Raw genomic sequence first — 5,681 nt, 5'->3', positions numbered from 1 at the left:
AATAAATTTAAATTTAAAAAAAGAAGAAATAGGTTTGAGTGGTAGAGAAGGTGGTGATTCTTTAGGGTCTCTAAATTTGAGGAACTATAAGACTTTAAACTGAAAAAGACCAATAAACATCTGAAAAATGTGGTCTGGAGTTCAGTAGGGAAAACTGGGTTACTAACATCATGGAGAAATTCTCCAACATACTGTTACTAATTAACGCCATTGGAGTGGATGAGATTTCAGGCCCGGGGATACATCCCAGGCAGAGGCATGTCAGGGGAGAGTACTTTTACCATGTGGTAACAAGGCAGGAGTTTGGAGAAGGAAATGGCAACCCACTCCAGTGTTCTTGCCTGGAGAATCCCAGGGACGAGGGAGTCTGGTGGGCTGCCGTCTATGGGGTTGCACAGAGTCGGACATGACTGAAGTGACTTAGCAGCGCAGCAGCAACAAGGCAGGAGACTGGAGAGGGATCAGGTTATACAGAACTTTGAAATCAGCAATAGGAGTTTGGGGACCATTTTCCTTTATGAATTGGCGGCATTTGCTTGTTTGTTTGGCATGTATATGATAGATTTGCAGTTTGTGAATGTGTGAGGTTTGTATGATATGTAGTGTCCTGGGTCTCAGCTCATGCATATGAGGCAAAAAGGCAAATAATGACAGACTTTTAGGCAAGAGATATTAAAGACTCTAAATTTAGTGATTATGGGATATTTGTGTAGAAACACTAGTTTTGAAATCTCCTACCTTTGAGTAAATGCATATATTTGTTTGTAAAGTAATAAGTAAGAGGGATGGTGACCCAGGTGGCCAAATGGTAAAGAATCCGCTTGCAGTACAGGAGATGCAGGAGATGCCAATTCTATCCCTGAGTCCGGAAGATCTTCTGGGGAAGGGGATGGCAACCTACTCCAGTATTCTTGCCTGGGAAATTCCATGGACAGAGGGGTCTGGTAGATTACAGTCCATGGAATCACAAAGAGCTGGACCCGACTGACAGACTGAGCATGCATGTAAGAGGGAAAGAAAAATTCTATTTAGCAGCCAGGTTATGTAAGTGGAACTAAGTAGTTGCACTGAAGCATAATTTTCCTTAGAAAGACTGGATCAAATTTGTGTCCTCTTTTGATGGTTCAAGTGTGTGAGTAAACTCACTGATCATTGGTTTTCTAATTATTGACTGTATCATCAAAAGTGGTTGTTTTCAAAACAGAACTTGTCACTAGGTTTGAAGCAAATGTTGCAAATGTAGTGATTAAACAGCATCATAATAATTAATAATTACATTTTCCTTGAGTTCACAAAGGCAAAATGGCATTTTAAATTATATTGTGATGCATAAGATACGCTTTTTCTTTACATGAAATCTCTTTTTTCCTTTAAGCAAATAAATTCCAGAAGTGTACAAGTGACTTGTTCTAAATAGGAGTCTCAGAGACATGGATCAATTCCCAGGGTGACTGCTAAGAAAGAAGAGAGATAAAGATAATCCAACAGGGCCAACCACAAAATATGCTTAGAATTATTAGACTTGGTAATACGGGAATCAACACAATATTCATTGGAAGGACTGATGCTGAAGATGAACCTCCAATACTTTGGCCATCTCCTGCAAAGAGCAGACTCATTAGAAAAGACCCTGATGCTGGGTAAGATTGAAGGCAAGAGTAGAAGGGGATGACAGAGGATGAAATGGCTGAATGATATCACCAACTCAATGGACATGAGTAAGAGCAAACTCCGGGAGATGGTGAGGGTTAGGGAAGCCTGATGTGCTGCTGCAGTCCATGGGGTTGCAAAGAGTCGGACATGACTGAGGAACTTAACACCACCACCACCAACAACAGTGTGGGAATGGTTAATACTTTGAATTAAGCAAAAATGGAGAATTCCAGGAAGACAAAGATTTGGGCAAGGAGATTGGAAGTGCTTCTGCCCAGGTTTTTGCTTCTCAAAATTGTTGTGCTCTTTCTTTAAAGTTTATTCTTTCATTTAAAACTTCTGATTTTGAAATAATTTTATATAAAATATCATAAAAAATAGACCAAGACATTCTCATCTACATTTTCCCCAGGTGGCTCAGTGGTAAAGAATCTCCCTGCCAACTGAGGAGATGCAGGTTCGATGCCTGAGTCGTGATGATCCCCTGGAGAAGGGAATGGCAACCTACTCCAGTATTTTTGCCTGGAGCATTCCAGCGACAGAGGAGCCTAGCAGGCTACAGTCCATGAAATCCCAAAAAGTCAGACATGACTGAGCACACATACACCTAAATGGTAATATTTTATGTAAACACAATAATCAAAAACATGAAATTAGCCTTTCTGCAAATTTTGTCATGTATCTCAGTATTTTAATTTTTATTCCTTTAAAAAGGAATTAAAGTGAATTTTATTCACTTTAAAAAGTGAATCCAATGCAGGATCCCATATTTCACTTAGTTTTCACATCTCCTTAGTCTCTCTTTTAATCTAGAAGAGTTCTTGTCTTTCTTTGTCTTCATGATCTTTATATTTTTAATTGGCGAAAAATTTTGTAAAATGCTTCTATTTGAGTCTGATGTTTTTTCAGGAGTAAATTGAAATTATGAACTTTTGGCAAAAATATACTGCAGGATGATGTGTGTCCTTAAATGTTGAGGTTTCTGATGAATTCCATTTATTAATAATAATTAATTATTCTCTTTATTGTCAGATATTTTTAAAGTGGAGAAATAGAATTTGGAGTTACATAGGAATTAAACCATATGCCTTATTATGTATAAATCTAGATTAATATAATAGACCTTAAACTTGAGTCCTCTCTCTCCTGAGTTGAGCTACTCTCTCAGGCAAAGGCTCAGCTGATAGGCAAAACGACACAACTCTCCCTGTGGACATGGGGAACTAGATGAAGATGCCTGGGTAGGGGGTGGGTATCAGGCATCTTTATTCTATGGAGAAGGGAAAATGTTCATATTGCACTTGCCCAGAAAAACGCATGGGTCATTACAAGATACACCTTGGTAGTTAGCACGAATGTTCACTAAGCACTTTTGTTTTTTCTTTTGCTTTTAGGCACATGGTAAAATTGCACTTTTCTGCACCCACACAGTTAGATATAACTTTAGCCAATGACATGTGAGAAAAGGTATCATTTCTTAGAGGAAGATTCCTCAACCCTCTTGCCATAGAGATGGTAGATATGGGGTAAGCCTGGGCCACTGAATGGGGTAGGTATGGAACAGAACTACCAGCTGCCCTGAAACAGGCATGTAGGATGAGTGAAACAGAAATCTTTGATGGTTTAAACCTCTGAGGTTCAGAGTGAGGATGTGGATAGCTAATGTAACATGGCTTATGTGTGTGTGTATGTGTGTGTGTGTGTGTGTGTGTGTCTGTGTGTTACTCAGCTGTGTCCAACTCTTTGTGATCAAATGGACTGTAGCCCACCAGGCTGCTCTGTCCATGGAATTCTCCAGGCAAGAAGACTAGAGTGGGTTGCCATTACCTTCTCCAGGGAATCTTCCAGACTCAGGGATTGAACCCAGTATCCTGCGTTGCAGGCATATTCTTTACTATCTGAGCCACCAGGCAAGCCTAAAATATTGGCTCAGTTCAGTTCAGTTGCTCAGTCATATCTGATTCTTTGAGATCCCATGGATTGCAACACAGCAGGCCTCCCTGTCCATCACCAACTCCTTAGGCTTATTCAAACTCATGTCCATTGAGTCAGTGATGCCATCTAACCATCTCATCCTCTGTCATCCCCTTCTCTTCCTTCAATTCTGCCCAGCATCAAGGTCTTTTCCAATGAATCAGTTCTTCACATCAGGTGGCCAAAGTATTGGAGTTTCAGCTTCAATATCAATCCTTCCAGTGAATATTCAGGACTGATTTCCTTTAGGATGGACTGGTTGGATCTCTTTGCAGTCCAAGGGTCTCTCAGGAGTCTTCTCCAACACCACCATTCAAAAGCATCAATTCTTTGGCACTCAGCTTTCTTTATAGTCCAACTCTCACACCCACACATGACTACTGGAAAAACCATAGCTTTGACCAGATGGACTTTCGTTGGCAAAGTAATATCTCTGCTTTTTAATATGCTGTCTAGGTTGGTCAGTTTTTCTTCCAAGGAGCAAGCGTCTTTTAATTTCATGGTTGCAGTCACCATCTGCAGTAATTTTGGAGGCCCCCCCCCCCCAATAAAGTCTGTCACTGTTTCCACTGTTTCCCCATCTATTTTCCATGAAGTGGTGGGACCAGATGCCATGATCTTAGTTTTCTGAATGTCGAGTTTTAAGCCAACTTTTTCACTCTCCTCTTTCACTTTCATCAAGAGGCTCTTTCATTCTTCTTCACTTTCTACCATAAGGGTAGTATCATCTGCATATCTGAGGTTATTGATATTTCTCCTGGCAATTTTGATTGCAGCTTGTGCTTCATCCAGCTCAGCATTTCTTATGATGTACCCTGCATAGAAGTTAAATAAGCAAGGTGACAATATGCAGCCTTGATGTACTCCTTTCCTGATTTGGAAGCAGTCTGTTGTTCCAAGTCCAGTTCTAACTGTTGCTTCCTGACCTGCATACAGATTTCTCAAGAGGCAGGTCAAGTGGTCTGGTAGTCCCTTCTCTTTCAGAATTTTCCACAGTTTATTGTGATCCACATAGTCAAAGGCTTTAGCGTAGTCAATAAAGCAGAAGCACACGTTTTTCTGGAACTCTCTTGCTTTTTTGGTTACCCTATGGATGTTGACAATTTGATCTCTGGTTCCTCTGCCTTTTCTAAATCCAGCTTGAACATCTGGAATTTCACAGTTCCAGAAGCCTGGCTGAAGCCTGGCTTGGAGAATTTTGAGCATTACTTTGCTAGTGTGTGAGATGAGTGCAACTGTGTGGTAGTTTGAACATTCTTTAGCATTGCCTTTCTTTGGGATTGTAATGAAAACTGACCTTTTATTGGCTAGACTCTGCTAAATAGCAAACTTCTCCATCTTACCAACAAGATAAATTTCCAGCCTATGGAAATGGTTTTACTCCCCCAAAATGGGAAGAAAAGCATTGATGGAAGTTCTAATTTTATCAGACTGCAGGAACTTTGAAAGAGGAATTAATTTTTTCCCCTAAAGACAGTAATGATACATAGCAATAATTGTATTATAGAAAAATACCAAATTAACATCAACAACTAGCATTGTAGCATGCCTATTTTGCACCATTTACCAAATAATTTTATGTACATTATGTCTTTCAATTATTGCAAAAACGTTATGAGATAGCTCTTGCTAACTGTCAGTTTTGTTAATAAAAAGCTGAGGCATAAAGGTGTTAACTTTCTTATCCAAAGACTCAGATAATAAGGGGTGAACCTGGAATTCACATCTAGCTTTATTTGACTACACAACCTAAGCTTTTATCCGCTGTTCTGTACTATATATATATATATATATATATCTTCAATATACATATACATATATGCATATATCTTAATGTATATATATAGAGGTCAGCTATTGTGAAACATTTGGATTATTAACACCTGAGATATATAGCTTTTCTTAATAAATGTCAAAGGTGAATTAAATATGATTGTCCATGATCCTTGAAAATAGAATTTCTGTGAGACATTAGGCAATGTATTTATTTCCTGGGGCTACTGACACAAAGTGAGTGGCCTAAAATAAGACACGTTTATTCTTTCACATTCTTG

This window comes from Capricornis sumatraensis, chromosome 16 (assembly GCF_032405125.1).
Source record: "Capricornis sumatraensis isolate serow.1 chromosome 16, serow.2, whole genome shotgun sequence".
NCBI classification, from domain to species: domain Eukaryota; kingdom Metazoa; phylum Chordata; class Mammalia; order Artiodactyla; family Bovidae; genus Capricornis; species Capricornis sumatraensis.
The sequence above is the reverse complement of the archived record's forward strand: the minus strand, read 5'-3'. Positions refer to the sequence as shown.